This window comes from Sceloporus occidentalis, unplaced genomic scaffold, assembly GCF_023333645.1.
Source record: "Sceloporus occidentalis isolate IW3139 unplaced genomic scaffold, rSceOcc1.0.p SCAF_220, whole genome shotgun sequence".
In the NCBI taxonomy this organism is placed as follows: Eukaryota; Metazoa; Chordata; class Lepidosauria; order Squamata; family Phrynosomatidae; genus Sceloporus; species Sceloporus occidentalis.
Window position 1 is genome coordinate 966,997 of NW_028317200.1, and position 15,749 is coordinate 982,745.

Genomic DNA, 15,749 nt, shown 5'->3' on the forward strand with positions numbered 1-15,749 from the left:
AATAGCAACAGTGAAACATCTGGGAAAAAGCACTCACCACGTGCTTAAGGGGCCGCTTTTCAGCATGGAAAAGACTAATGCGCCCTTTGTAGGTTCAGTGATCATAGCTTTTTTGCTGTTTGTTTAAAAGCTTTCCGACACGAGTTGGGAAGCTCTATGCGTGTGGAAAGATCAGGTTGCAGACTTCGTTTTTGGCAAAATGTCTAGTCTGCTGCGTTTGGGTTGACTTTTGCCGCTCCAATGCCGCGCTGCGCTCCTTCTTTGTGGCGGTGCTGGGGAGTCCGGTCGTCCGTGCGCTGCCGCTAGTGAGCCTTTCGCTCGTTCGTCGCGAGGCATACAGACAGGTGAACTGTCCGAGATTTTGTGCGGTTTTAAAACGGAAACAATTTTGCTAGGTACTTTTTATAATCTTAGGTGCAAAATGTTGGCACTGGCGATGCTGCTTAAGACAAAAAGAAATTGAAGGCAATCAGGCTTTTTTGGTGTTTGGGAAAAGGATGGGCTAAACACGCCACAATGGGGAAGGATTCTAAGCCTTACCTAACCCTAAACTGTCAACCGTAAACCATTAACAGTACTCCGACGCTAACTGTAACTGTGCCTCTTCAAAGCCATGAGCTTAACCCGCCCCTAACCCAAGCTCTATCACCAAACCTTTCCATGCTTAAGCGTTTCTAAGCGCTAACTTTGGAAAGGTGGTTTAATTAGAAAGATTTGATTTGTGGAAAAGATATATTTGCTTTCAAAGGAAACAGCATCAGGCAACTTGGTATTTGTGAAGCCGATGGGTTCAGCACGCCACCATTGGGGAAAAAGAGTAGTAATCAGATTCCATCCCGAAGCCTTACCCCTAACCTTGTAACACAGCCCAAAGCATGTGTGCCAGGAACTTCTGGTGGCTGCAGCGGAAGGGGAAGATGCGGGCCCCCGTAGGCAAAGCGGTGGGGGAGGTACAATCTTCAGCTTTTCTTTTCTTAAAGCAAACAAAATTGTTTCAGAGAAGCAAGCTCGCGCCCCGGTCACTACGACTGCTGGAAGGTTTGTTTGAGCTGCCGCCTCATTTGAATACCCATGATGCACTGGGAAACGCCCCGCCTTATTGTTAGTTTAATAAGACTTTAAAACAGCATAAATATTAAATAGTTCCAATCCCTTTGCAATCGTGTTTTGCATGTGTTAAAGGTTCCAATGATCAGGCAAGAGCTGGGTGGGATTAATTAAACACACCTTAACCTCGAGGAGCACTGCCTGTGGCCGGGCCGTTGCCCTGCGGCATGTTTGGGTATACTCTGGTTTCTCTTCAGACCGAATAAATCTTTCGCCTTTTACTAAAGATTTCCGTGGGGAGGAACAACCATGAGTTGTAATCAATTTTTTGATGCCTGGAGTTTGCTGGGCTTCTTGGCTGTTGTTAACGATAGATCAAAAAGATTGCTTGCTCTAGTCGCGAGCTTCGCCCTGGCTGGGGACTGCGTCGCACCCAGAAGCGCAAAATATCCTGCCTGTTGTGTCATGCTGTGTACTGTTTGGGGTTGTAGAAATGCTTTAAGGAGGCAGGGTTAGACCACGCCCTCCAGACTCTATGCAAATAAGTCTGTGCATACGCTTTCAAACATGTTCCCAATTGTTCTTTATCATAATACACAAACCAAACAACAAAAAACTGCCCTTAAATGTTTAACATTGAGATCTCTGTTCCTCACATGTGCAGTTGTATTATTCATTTCCTCAAATAGCAACAGTGAAACATCTGGAAAAAGCACTCACCACGTGCTTAAGGGGCCGCTCTTCAGCATGGAAAAGACTAATGCGCCCTTTGTACGTTCAGTGATCGTAGCTTTTTTGCTATTTGTTTAAAAGCTTTCCGACACGAGTTGGGAAGCTCTATGCGTGTGGAAAGATCAGGTTGCAGACTTCGTTTTTGGCAAAATGTCTAGTCTGCTGCGTTTGGGTTGACTTTTGCCGCTCCAATGCCGCGCTGCGCTCCTTCTTTGTGGCGGCGCTGGGGAGTCCGGTCGTCCGTGCGCTGCCGCTAGTGGGCCTTTCGCTCGTTCGTCGCGAGGCATACAGGCAGGTGAACTGTCCGAGATTTTGTGCGTTTTCTTCCCGCCGCGGTTTTAAAACAGAAACAATTTTGCTAGGTACTTTTTATAATCTTAGGTGCAAAATGTTGGCACTGGCGATGCTGCTTAAGACAAAAAGAAATTGAAGGCAATCAGGCTTTTTTGGTGTTTGGGAAAAGGATGGGCTAAACACGCCACAATGGGGAAGGATTCTAAGCCTTACCTAACCCTAAACTGTCAACCGTAAACCATTAACAGTACTCCGACGCTAACTGTAACTGCTGCGTTTGGGTTGACTTTTGCCGCTCCAATGCCGCGCTGCGCTCCTTCTTTGTGGCGGTGCTGGGGAGTCCGGTCGTCCGTGCGCTTCCGCTAGTGAGCCTTTTGCTCGTTCGTCGCGAGGCATACTAACCTTCCTTTCTTCCCAGCAGTGTGATGTATATATGCTGCAGGAATGTGCTTTACCCTTCTTTTGTTCTTATCGCCATCTATGCAGGGAATGGTCTCACGGCCCGTCCTTTTGGTCCGGCGGGAACGGCTGCAAGTCGGCTGGGGTTGCTATCCTGATCCGAAAAGCCAACTTCACGGTGGACGTTGTCCAGGAGATGGTCTGCGGCAGACTTCTAGTCATGGACGGATCCTGGGTGGGGGAGCCTGTGAGGCTCATCACCGTGTACGCCTCCCCGGAAAAGAAGCAACGCCTGGAGTTACTCCAGAACCTGCGGACCCAGCTGACCACCACCAGGACCATAGTGATGGGCGGGGACTTCAACTGCCCGATCGAAGAAGGAGGGCGCACTTCCACCCATGCAACAATCCTGGACGTGACTTCGAAACTGCTCAGAGAGATTGTTACAGAGGCATCCTTAAAGGACGCTATGGGCTCCATCGGGACCAGCTCCGTGAACTATTCTTGGAGCCGGCCGGATGGCTCTGTGCTTTCCCGGATATACTTTGTGTTCACCTCTCGAGCGGTAGAGCATCAGCAGTGCTCCATGGTTCCCTGCTACTTCTCCGACCACTGGGCTGTTCGGCTCCAGTGTGCCCTGGGAAAGGGTTTCCTCCCGGTCCAGGCTCCTGGAAGCTGAACTGTGCCCTGTTAGTGAGGCAGGAAATCGTGGATGAGCTGCGTAATGTATTTTCTGATTGTGTCTGTACCAAGTATCTGTTCCCCACTGTAGCCCAGTGGTGGGAGTTTACTAAAGTAAAGCTGCGCTCTTTCTTTCAGGCTAAAGGAAGACTCCAGGCGTGTGAGAGGAAGAGGAAATTCAGACGGCTGCAACGCAAGCTGCAGTCCCTGTTGGACCTCCAACAGTGCGGATGGGACGTGGACGAGGAGCTGGAGGAGACCAAGGAGGGCCTGAAAAGGCACTTTGAGGAGGAATCCAAGCAAATCGTCTTCTGTTCCAAGGTGGAGAACCTGGAGAAGGGTGAGAAATGTGACTTTCTTTTTCAAGAAGCTCCACTCCACCCACACGCCCCTGACGTAAATGAGAGACAGCGAAGGCGTGGTATGACAGGGGAAGGAGGAGGTCCAGAAAGACACAGACCCGGAGGCTGCTGAACGGTTCCTGTCAGGTATCACTAACACCATTGATCCCGCAGGTCGTGCAGCCATGGACGCCCCCTTGATGCTGGAGGAGCTGCACTCTGCCGCCAAATCCTTCAGGAAGGGCAGGACACCGGGCAGTGACGGTCTCCCAGCTGAGTTGTACACAACGCTGTGGGACCTCATCGGCCCGGACCTCCTCGACCTGTATGAGGAGATGGTGGTGGAGGGCAGGATGCCCCCCACGCTGAGAGAGGGAATGATCACAATCCTGTATAAGCGGAAGGGGGAGAGATGTGACCTGAAAAATTGGCGTCCCATCTCTCTCTCTCCTGAACGTGGACTACAAGATCCTCGCCAAGGTACTAGCCACCAGGTTGAAGAAAGTCATCGGGCAGATCGTCCACCCCGACCAGACCTGCGGCATCCCAGGGCGCCGGATCGCGGACAGCCTGGCCCTCATCAGGGACACGATCTACTACATCAAGGACCGTAACGTCCGTGCCGCTCTGGTCACCCTCGACCAAGAGAAGGCATTTGATCGACTGTCTCATGGTTTTATGGGTCAGGTACTGCGGAGGTTTGGGCTGGGGGGAGATGTTCTGTTCTTACGCTAACCTGATGTACCTTGATATCCGCAGCTCGGTGCTGGTGAACGGCTGGAAGACTGACCCCTTCCCTGTCCTCTCTGGGGTCAGACAAGGCTGCCCTCTCTCACCTCTTCTTTTTGTCTGTTGTATAGAGCTCTTCGCCGAGTGCATCAGACGGAATCCAGAAATCAGAGGGATCACCGCGCCGGGCAGAGACAAGAAGGAGATAAAGTGTTCGCTCTACATGGACGACGTGACCATCTTCTGCGCGGATTGCCGGTGGGTGAGAGCGCTCGTCCAGACGTGCGAGGACTTCAGCCGAGCTTCAGGCGCAAAGGTCAACTGCGGGAAGTCGGAGACCATGCTGTTCAGGCAGTGGGACCTGACTTCTGAGCCAATCCTGTTTCCCGTCAAAACCGACTTCCTAAAGATCCTGGGAGTCTGGTTCGGCAGAGACGGCGCAGCCCTGAAAAGCTGGGAGGAGAGACTCAACAAAGTAAAGCAGAAATTTGGGCTGTGGAGCCTCAGAGACCTTACCATCGAAGGGAAAGTGCTGGTGCTACGCAACGAGATTCTTCCCGTGCTGCAGTACGTGGCTCAGGCTTGGCCCTTGCTGGTCACCATTCACCGAGCCATCAACCGAGCAGTTTTCCCACTTCATCTGGGGCTCCAAAATGGACAGAGTAAAGCGCGCAGTGATGTACAAGGAACCCGGCAAGGGAGGCAAAGGAGTTCCTGACATCCCTACCATGCTGAGGACCTTCTTTGTGTGCAACTGCGTGCGCAGGACTCTCAGAGACGTAGTGAAAAGCTCTGCTGGAAACTCCATGTCTCGCTTCTTCCTGCTGCCCCTGTGGAGGCAGCTCAAGTGGGAAAAGTGGGACAGCTCCGTCCCTTACAATTGGACTATGCCCTGGTTCTACTTGGACGTGGGCAAATTTGTAAGGGAGCACAAACTGGAGGGAGTTAAACCAGATTTGTGGTTACCCCGTGTGATCCACAAGCTCATCAGAGCCAAAGACACTATCGAGAACATCCCAGGGCTCCCCGACGCCACAGCCAAGACTGTCTGGGCTAACGTGTCGTCGAGCAGGCTAACCAACAGGCATAAAGACATTGCATGGATGGCCATTCAGGGAGGCCTCCCCCTAAGGACATTTATGCATGCCAGGGGGCTGTGCAGATATAGACACTGCCCACAGTGCATTGTGGAGGAGGAGACTTCCCTTCACTTGTTCTGGCAGTGCCCGTTTGCACAGGCTTTGTTCAGAGCCCTGGAGCTGGATCTCAAGGACTCTATCGAGAGAAAGTACCTGTCCTACCATTCGGTACTTTACGGACTGTTTCCAGGAACACACACGGAGAGCGCCATTGAGGATGCTTGGCGTCTCATGTGCTGTGTAAAGGACGCTCTATGGTTTGCCAGGAACCGCCTGGTGCTGAGGAGGGAGCAGGTCACAGTCCGTGACTGCCGCAGGCTTATCCACAGCCTGCTGAGAGACTACTCTCTCAAGGACAGTCTAGAGGCTGAAGACTAGCCCCATTCTCCTCGGCCCCCTTTCCCCCCCCATTTCCCCAGGTTATGTTCCACTAAAGTGCTAACCATATGTGCCATGTCTGGGAATGTAATTGTACACTGCTGCTACTGAGCTTTCCGTAACTGAAGTCGTACTGTAACGTGTATTGCCCTGCGCTGCGTCGCAGTACTGCTTATCGTCTATCTGTACCAATATTATGTATGTATTCCTGCTAAAACAGGTTGATGTCTGTTTTATCATAATCAGTTTTGTATAATAAACTTAAATACAGCCTTATACAGGAGATCACTATAACTGATCTATGTATTCTTGCTAAAACAGGTTGATGTCTGTTCTATCATAATCAGTTTTGTATAATAAACCTAAATACAAAATGGAGATCTTGGCCAGGAGGGAGACTGGAGCAGGAGCCTGGATGTTGCGGAATCCGTAGAGGATATAGTGATGGACTCAGGGGAAGGTAGCTCCGGTAAAAGATTACGGGAGGAGGGTGTCCCCCCCCGGAGCCTCCATACATTTATGATAGTAGCGGAAGTGATGGTGGAGCCTTTCCTGTTTCTATCATTTCGGAAGATCTGAGTCCACAGGACGGTGTTTTTGCTAGGAGAGTTGCGGATGCTGCTAGGAGTGTGACTGATGTAGAGACCAGCAAATCATCCGAATAAAAGCTAGGACTGGGACTTGAGAGCATGTGATGAGGTTATTTTTTTCCTCTGATGTTACTGACAGTATCATCACTTAATGTGCGTAGTATCAAGAGTGATGCCCGAAGGGTGATGGTATTTCAGGCTTTGACAGCATTAAATGCTGATATTTATTGTTTACAAGAATGTCATCTTACCGAACAATTGAAAAACGATTATTGGTCAGTAGGACCATCGGTGTTTTCAGTGAGTGGAAGAAGGAGCTCTGGGGTGGCGGTATTATTTAGGAGTTTTGATTTTTAAATTAGTAGGTTGGAGGAAATAGAGTGTGGTAGGGCGGTGGTGTTTAGATATGGGGGTAGGATTTTTAAAATCATTCATGTTTATGCTTCGGTGGGGAGTGTGGAGAGGGTTGGTTTGTTTAAAAAAATTAAGTTATTTATACCAGGGAGGGAATTTTTGTTTTTGGTGGGGGATTTTAATTGTATAATAAGAAGGGAAAACAGAGTGAGTGGAAGGCATGGTGCGAGTTTGGATGGTTCGAGTAGAGAGTTGGTGCAAATGGTTGAAGATTTTAGGTTGATTGATTCGGTGGTGTTGAATAAGTTGTCTGATTCCTTTTTTTCTTTTTTTTAGTGAGGATGGAAAAGTAAGATCGAGAATGGATTATATTTTTTTTTCCCAAGGGATGACAGGTTTTTAAGATGAAAGGTGAGTATGGTGTTCGCGGATCATGTGTGTCTTATGTGTACGGTGGATGTAGTGGGTATGATGAAGTTCGGCCGTGGTCAGTGGAAATTGAACGTATCATTGTTAAAGGATGAGTGGGTGGTGAAGTGTTTTTCAGATTTTTTTGAAAGATTAAGGAGAAAGAAAAGGTGTTTCGGTAGTATGGTGTGTTGGTGGGAGATTGTTAAAGTGGAACTGAAAGTTTTTTAGGAGAATGGGTAAATGTGTGGCAAGGAAGGAAAGAAGTGAATGGAATGCATGGCAGAAACGGTTTGAATTTTTACACAGAGTAAGAGTGGGGGTGGGTTGTGAAAGAGGAATTGATGGATGCAAGGGAGAAACTGAATGATTTTATGGAGAGGAAAGGGAAGAAAATAATGTTTAAAAGTAAGGCAAGAGTGATGGAGGACGATGAAAAATGCACAAGATTTTTTTTTAAAAAAGTGTATGGAAGGAAAGAAATGATGGAGGAGGTGTTGGATAAGAATGGAAGAGGTGTGGGAGGTGCTGAAATGATGAAAGTTGTGGTGGATTTTTATAGAGATCTGTATGCAGAGAAAGGGAGGGATGTGTTGGTGGAACAAGAGATTCTGAATGGGATAGAGGTTATGATTGATAGAATGGATGGATTGGATTTAGAAAGAGAAATAGAGAAGGTTGAGATTGAAGGAGTTGTGAAGAGTATGAAGAAGGGGAAGACGCCTGGTTGTGATGGTTTGCCTGTTGAGTTTTTTTTGTAAATTTTGGGATATAATTGGTGAGGATTTTGTGGATGTGTGCAAGGAGGTGTTAAGGGAGAATAAATTGGCTGATTCTATGAAAGAGGGTGTGATTGTATTACTGTTTAAAAAAGGAATGAAAAAGGATTTGAAAGATTGGAGACCGATAACTTTATTAAATGTAGATTATAAAATAACTGCAAAGGTTTTGGCAAATAGATTACGGGAGATTGTAGAGCGTATGGTAGGTGAGGAGCAAGTGTGTGCTGTACCGGGGAGACAGATTAGGGATAGTTTGATTGTGCTGTGGTTTTGTATGGAAAGAAAGCTGGAGGTGGCTGTGGCGTCAATTGATTTTGAGAAGGCGTACGATAGGGTAGCGCATGGTTTTTTGTTTAAAGTGTTAGAGTATTTGGGTGTACCAAGGAGAATGATGGGATGGTTAAAGATGATGTATGAAGGGATTGGAAGTAGAGTGTTAGTTAATGGGTGTTTGTCGGAGAGATTCTGGGTTAGATCAGGTGTAAGACAGGGTTGTCCATTGTCATTGATTTTGTTTATTTGTATGATTGAGCCGTTGTTAAGAATGATTAGGAAGGATAAAGTGGTGAGAGGAGTTGAAGTGCCTGGGAGTAACGGAAGAGTTTTAAAAGTATTGGGTTTATGGACGATGTGACAGTGGTTTGTAGGACGCAGGCGGGATTGAGAAGGGTGAAGTTGGAGTGTTTTTGTGCTGGAAGTGGGTTTCGTGTGAATTGGCAGAAGTGTGTGTGTAAGGCTTTTGGTGGGTGGAGAGAGTTAGAATTGTGTGGTTGACCGGTAATGGGAGGTGCGATTGAAGTTTTGGACTTGAGGTTTGATGAAAAGTTGGATGGGAGTGAGAGTTGGGAGAAAGTAGCGGGGAGGGTGGGACACAAATTAGGTTTTTGGTCTATGAGGACTTTGTCATTCACGAGTGTTGGTTGTGAAAGCTGTGATTCTGCCATTATTGTTGTATTTGAATGCTGTGTTTCCGATAAATGATAGAGTGTTGCGTAAGCTTGTGAGGCGGTTGTTTGTTGTTTTTTTTTGAATTCACGAATGGAAAAATTGGAGAGAGAAGGTGTGTTTGAAGAGAGAGAATGGGGTTATGGATATGCCGGATGTGGAACGTTTTTTGAATGTGCAGTATATAAGAATGTATGTTCGATTGAGTAAGAAGGAGACGATGGTAGGATGTATGATGAGGTATGTGGCAGGTGGGTTGTTACGGAAGTATGGATTATATGAGATAGATAGAAAGAAGCTTTCACTATGTTTTAGTGCACCTTGGTTTTATGAAAGGATTGAGAAAGGTTTGAAAAAATATGAATTGGAGAAGGTGAGTGTAGGTATGTGGGGTGAAAGAAGACGGGTGATGCAGATGATTAGAGAACGGGAGTTGATGGTGCGAATAGGTGGGTTGTCTGAAGGTGTAAGTGGGTGTGGAAGATGTTAATGGACACAGAAATTGTGAATAGGCAGAAGGATGTTGGATGGATGGCAGTGCATGGATGTTTGCTGACGAGAGAGTTTCAGAGAGTGAGGAAATTATGTGTCAGAGAGGTGTCCGAGAGATAGATTTGGTGCAGTGGAAAATGTGGTGCATGTTTTTTGCAGTTGTGAGTATGCAGTAAGAGTGTGGCATAAGATGGGTGGAATGTTGAAGGAATTGGTGGGTGTGAGTAATTTGAGGTTTGAAGGGGTGTTTTATGGTTTATGTGGGTTGAATAAGAGAGAAATGCGTTTGTTTTGGACGGCGATAAATTGTGTGAGAGAATCTTTGTGGGATGTTAGGAATGTGTTGATTTTTAAGAAAGCTGATGTTGATGTGGAAGGATGTGCGAGGATGATCCGTGGACGGATGTATGTATATTTTTTGAGAGATTTGAAGAGAATGGGTGAGGTTGATGTGGGATGGGTAAAGTTTTGTTTTGGGTTGATTATGGGAGGGCATGTTGGTTTGTGTGGGAGGTGGGTGGTTATGTCTCCTGTTTTTCTAGGGAGAGAGCGAGGGAGAGTGTTGAGGGAGAGGAATAGGGACAGTATTGTAGGGACAGTGTGAGGGCTTAGTGGGTGTGGTGAAGGTTAGAGATAGGGTGTGGGTGTGAGGGTGAGTTGTAGGGTGGTGGTTTTAGGGTTTGGTTAGGGATAGTGGTTTTCTGTGTATTTTGTTTTTTCTTGAATGTGAATATTGCAGTTATTGGTATGTATATAAATAAATATTTGTAATCTATTTTTTCACTTTGGGTGTGTAAAAAGAAAATTACCATGAGGATGTTGTTTATTGCCATCCAGTATTTCATCTTGTGGGGAGTGGTATGCCGGAGAAAATAAATAAATAAATAGCTTCTCTGCCTTTTGGCTAAGATCGAGTGTATTTATACAAGAGATCTTGGCCATGAGGTCCTGGTGTCAGCGGGGTACGGCCCTCGCGGCATCGGCCCCTTCAGTGGGGTCTTAAGCCGGGTGCTGCTATTGGGGGTTCTGTCAGAGCTGGCATCAGGAACGAGAAGTGATCGACAGGATGGCGGTACTGAATTTCCCAAATACGGTGCGGATGTGCATTGAAGACGAGGAGCGTCGCAGGTTCATTTCGTTACAAGAAGTGCAGGTGGAGATCATTGAAGGTTTGTTGAAGATGCCCCGGGAAGATATTTTTTTGTTTGCAAGACTTTGGTTATAGAGGTTTTGTTGATATTACCTTCACGACGGTTTGGGGTACGCGGAATATCATGGAACGCTGTATGTCTCATGCGGATCATGCTTTGTTGCAAGGAATCATTTTTCGGCCGTGGGTTGCAGTAAGAAAAGTTTGTATTACGGTGCATGTTTATAACCCGTTTGTGCCGGATGAGGCTATCTGCACATTTCTTAGGATTCTCCACATTTTATGCATACCGACTGAGTATGTGCGAAACCCTTTTGGTGTTTATAATGGACGGCGGAGGTTTTGGGTGACCTTAAAACCCGATGAGAAAGGCTTTGGAGGCATGATGCATCCGCCACAATTTTTCTATAGGGGGGAATCAGGGGTATCTCTTTTACCCGAATAGTCCCACGTATTGCCGTAAGTGTTTCCGCTTTGGGCACACTAGTGACCATTGTATTGAGGAGCAGAAATTTTGCAGGAATTGTGGTCAGAAGGGGCATGTGGCCTTTGAGTGTCCTAAGCCCCGTAAATGTGATTTATGCGGAGACGTGGGTCACGGGGCGTGGTCGTGCCCTGTGCTGAAGGAACAGAGGAAGATGGCAGCTGATAGAAAGATGGCAGCTGATAAGAGGATGGAAGCCAATAGAAAAGCCCAAGCGGATAGGTTAGTGGGACAAGGAGCTCCTGTGTCCAGAGTATCTGTCGGGCCGTCACCTGAGGAAAGGCCCTTGGTTCCTGTAGTGAGTAGTAAGTTAGGTGATGACGTTATAGTGGGTCCGGTGCACAGTGGACCTACCGTGGATGGTTGTGTACCTTTGAAATCTAAAGGGGAAACCGTGGAGCAGGTAGAAGTTTCATTGGCGGAGGCACAGAAGGATCCCTTGGACACCGAGGAGAAGGTGTCAGAATTACTGGACATTGGGAGTATGGAACAGGAACCAGGGCAGGTGGAATTGGCATCCGTAGAAGATGTGATGATGGATACAGGGGAAAGTGGGAGTGTGGAGAAAAGAGTTCGAGAGGAGGAGAGTGGTTCCCTGTCAGATTCCCCCCGGGTATGCGAGTTGGTGGAGAGTGAAGGGAGTTTTTCCCCGCTCTCAGTGTGCCCCGAAGACTTGGGTTCGCAAAGTGGCGTTTTTAGCCGACGGGTTGCGGAGCCCGTGAAGAGTTTGTCGGGATTATTGGAGGAGACACCAGTGGAGAAAGGGGCGAACAAATTTCGATCTGGGACGTGATGTGTGCGGTGGTGAGGGTGCTGATGATTTTTAGCTATGAGGTCCCTCTGTGTTGCGTCCCTTAATGTGAGAAGCATTAAAGGGGTGGCAAGGCGAGTGGTGGTTTTTCAGACTCTGGCTGGACAGAAGGCAGATGTTTTTTGTCTGCAAGAGTGTAATTTGTCTGAGCCAGTAAAGAGTCAGACTTGGACCTTGGGTCCTTCTGTATTCTCCTTTTGTGCTAGAAGAAACTGTGGGGTAGAGGTTCTGTTTCGGAACTTCAACTTTCATGTCGTTAGGGTGGTTGAGATAGAGTGTGGAAGGGTGGTAGTCTTTTTTTATGTATGGGGGGGTTGGATTTAAGTTGATTAACGTATACGCACCTGTTGATAGGAAGGAAACTTTATTTCAACATATTAAATTGTGGTTACCGGGGAGGGAATTTTTGTTTTTGGTAGGTGATTTCAATTGTGTGATTAAAAATGAGGATAGGGTGGGTGGTAGAAGAGGTGCTAATCTGGATGGGTCTAGTAGAGAGTTGGTGAGCATGGTGGAAGATTTTGGCCTGATCGATTCAGTTATGTTTAATAAGTCGTCTGAGAAGTTTTTTTCCTTTTTTAGTGAAGAGGGGAGTGTGTGTTCGAGAATTGATTTTATTTTATTTTCGAAAAATATGAAAGGGGTGAGGATGACAGGTGTGTTGGCTTTTACTGATCATGCTTGTGTATTGTGTACGGTGGAGCTTGTGGTGGAAGTTGTGATAGGACGTGGTCAATGGAAATTAAATGTGTCGTTGATGGATGATGAATGGGTGGCCAAGTGTTTTGAGAGATTCTTCCTGGGTCTGCGGAGAAAGAAACGTTTTATGACGATTGGTAAGTGGTGGGAGTTTGTCAAGGTACAGGTGAAGCTGTTTTTTTGTGAGAATAGGGAAAGCTAGGGCTAAGAATGAAAGGAAAGAATGGATGTTATGGCAAAAGCGATTGGAGTATTTGAGGAAATTGATGGGGTTTGGTTTGGATGAAAGAATGATTTGATTGAAGCAAGACAACAAGTGAATCAGTATGTGGAGAGGAAAGGTAAGAAAATAATGTTTCAGACGAGGTTGAAAGTATTAGAGGAAGATGAGAAATGTACAAGATTTTTTTTCAAGAAAGCGTTTGGTTGTAAGAGTTTGATGGAAAGTGTGTTGAATAAGGATAGGGTGGTTGTGCAGGGGTCAGGAGTGTTGGATGTTGTGTTGGATTTTTATAGGGATTTGTATGTAGAGAAAGCAAGAGTTTGGAAGGTGGAAGAGGAGATTTTGGATAGTGTGGAAGTGGTTGTGGATAGTCTGGATGCAGAGGATTTGGTGAGGGAAGTGACAAAAGATGGGTTGGAAAGGGTGGTGAAAAGTATGTCTAAAGGTAAGACGCCAGGGTGTGATGGTCTGCCTGTTGAGTTTTATTGTAAGTTCTGGGATTTGATTGGAGATGATTTTACGGAGGTTTGTGTGGAGGTGTTGCGTAAGAATGAGTTGATTGGTTCTATGAAAGAGGGTGTGATTGTGTTTAAGGTGACAAAAAAGATCTGAAGAATTGAAGGCTGATAACGTTACTGAATGTGGATTATGAAGTGATAGCGAAAGTGTTGGCGAATCGTTTGAGGTTGATTGTACATAGTTTGGTTGGGGAAGAGCAAGTGTGTGCTGTTCCTGGTAGGCAGATTGGTGACAGTTTACTTGTGTTGCGTGGTGTGTTGTGGTATTGTATGGATAGAAAGTTGGAAGTGGCGATTGCAACAATTGACTTTGAGAAAGCGTATGATAGGGTGGCGCATGGTTTTATGTTTAGGGTTTTAGAGAAGTTGGGGATACCTGTGGGGATGTTGACGTGGTTGAGGATTCTGTACGAAGGGATTAGTAGTAGAGTGATGGTGAATGGTTGTTTGACTGAGAGCTTTTGTATAAGGTCGGGAGTGAGACAAGGATGTCCGTTGTCACCGATTTTGTTTATATGTGTGATAGAACCTTTGTTACGGATGATTAGGTGTGATAAAGTAGTGAGAGGAGTGGAGATACCAGGAAGCGGTGGTAGGAGTTTGAAAGTGTAAGGGTATATAGATGATGTGACAGTGGTGTGTAGAACGCAAGCTGGGTTAAGGAGAGTGACGTTGTTGGTTGATGGATTTTGTATGGGAAGTGGTTTTAGAGTGAATTGGGGTAAATGTGCTTGTAAAGCTTTTGGTGCTTGGAGAGAATTAGAGTTGTGTGGATGGCCAGTTAGAAGTGAAGCGATTGAGGTGTTGGGGGTTAAATTCGATGAGAAATTGGATGGATGTGATAGTTGGGATAAGGTGGTAGGAAAGGTGACTCAGAAGTTGGGGTTTTGGTCTTCTAGGACTTTTGAGGTATTAGGTGGTGATAGGGAGAGGTGAGGGGTAAGGCTTGCGGATTTTGTGGGGTGTTAGTGTGAGGGTCTAGTGGGTGTGGTCATAGGTTAGAGTTAGGTGTGGGGTAAGGGTTAGCGGTGAGGGTTTGAGATAGGGTTGCAGAGGGATGATTTCGGTGTTTTGGGCTTTAGTTGAGTTGGTGCGTATTTTGATGGGTGGTTTTGTGCATATATGTATATATGATTTTATGGTTCACTATGTGGTGTGGGATTATGACGAGAAAGTGTGCCATGAGGATGTTATATATAATGCCGTCCGGATTGTCATCTTGAGGATGTGCGATATGACTGAGTGGTAAAATACAAGAAAAAAAAAAATAATAAAAAAAAATAAATATATATATATATATATATATATATATATATACACACACACACACACACACATATATATATATATATATACACACATATACACATATACATATATACATACACAGGACATCTTGGTCAGGAGGTCCTGGTGTCTGGAGTACGGCCCTCGGCCTCCCGGCATCGGCCTCTTAAGTGGGGTCTTAAGCCGTGTGCTGCTATTGGGGGTCCCGTCGGAGCTGACACCAGGAACGGGAAGGGATAATGGAGGGCGCTTTTGGGAGCTAAGAGTAGCGAACACAGTTCGGCTGCTGGTTGCTGACAAGGAGTGGCGGGAGGACATTGCAGTACATCGTGGAAGACATCGGGGTGAAGTTGTTGGGGCTACCTAAAGAAGAAATTTTTTGCTTACAAGACCATCCGCAGCTTGGAATTTACAACTTTACCATGAAGCAATATAGAGCAGTTACCTTCTTGGCAGAGAATTTTAGGAAGCAGGTCGGAAACCCTTTGCTTAAAGGTATCAAATGTTTTTCAACTAGTAAAGAGGCGTGTGGGAATTACCATACACATGTATAACCCCTTTGTGCCAGATGATGTGCTTTATGCCTTTCTCAGTAGGTAATGTGGCAAGTTAATGGAGTCTGTATGTCAGTAGCAGGTTAGAACGCTCATTATTCCCAGCATGAAGGGATTAATTGCTGGGAGGTCAGCAGGTGGGACCAATTAACCTGCACTCAGGTGTTTAAAGGGCGGTCGTTAAAGGCATTAGTTGTCTGAAAACAGGGAGAGAGGCAGTCAAGCCAGAGGCCCTCAGACTTTATAAAGGTACGGCCCAAAAATACTGTGTTGTGCTACTACTACTTTTATGACTGGGACTGGATTAGCTGGCCGGTTAGTTAGTGAGGTAAGAACCTTGTATAGTTAGTCTCCAAGATGGAGTAGGATTTGTTTTTTGTTTTGGTTTGTTTATGTATCCTGTCAAGTGCAACACTGTTACATTTTGCTTTTATTCCGCTGGTGTTTGGAGTGTTTTGCAATAGGTCACTTGGTCAAAGACTGTAAAGTGGAAGTCCGATAAAGACATGTAGAAATTGTCAAAAGGAAGGACACTTGCTGGCCCAATGTAAGGAGTTGCGAAAATGTGATCTCTGTGGGGCTGAGAGCCACTTTGCTCTACAATGTCATTTGGTACTCGAAGGAAGACATTTAATGAATATAAGTGAGAAAGCACCAGGGGCCCAGGGTAGGTCTGTATCCGGAACATCTGTCAGTAGGATACCGGAGGGTC

At 46.3% G+C, this 15,749-nt stretch overlaps 1 non-coding gene across 1 annotated transcript; it reads left to right on the forward strand.

Annotated features, from left to right (window-relative positions):
- Positions 1 to 1,284: 1,284 nt before the first annotated feature.
- LOC149277291 (U5 spliceosomal RNA) lies at positions 1,285 to 1,399 on the forward strand. The gene has a single exon (XR_016279186.1). It is a non-coding gene; the product is annotated as a U5 spliceosomal RNA (small nuclear RNA).
- Positions 1,400 to 15,749: the final 14,350 nt, after the last annotated feature.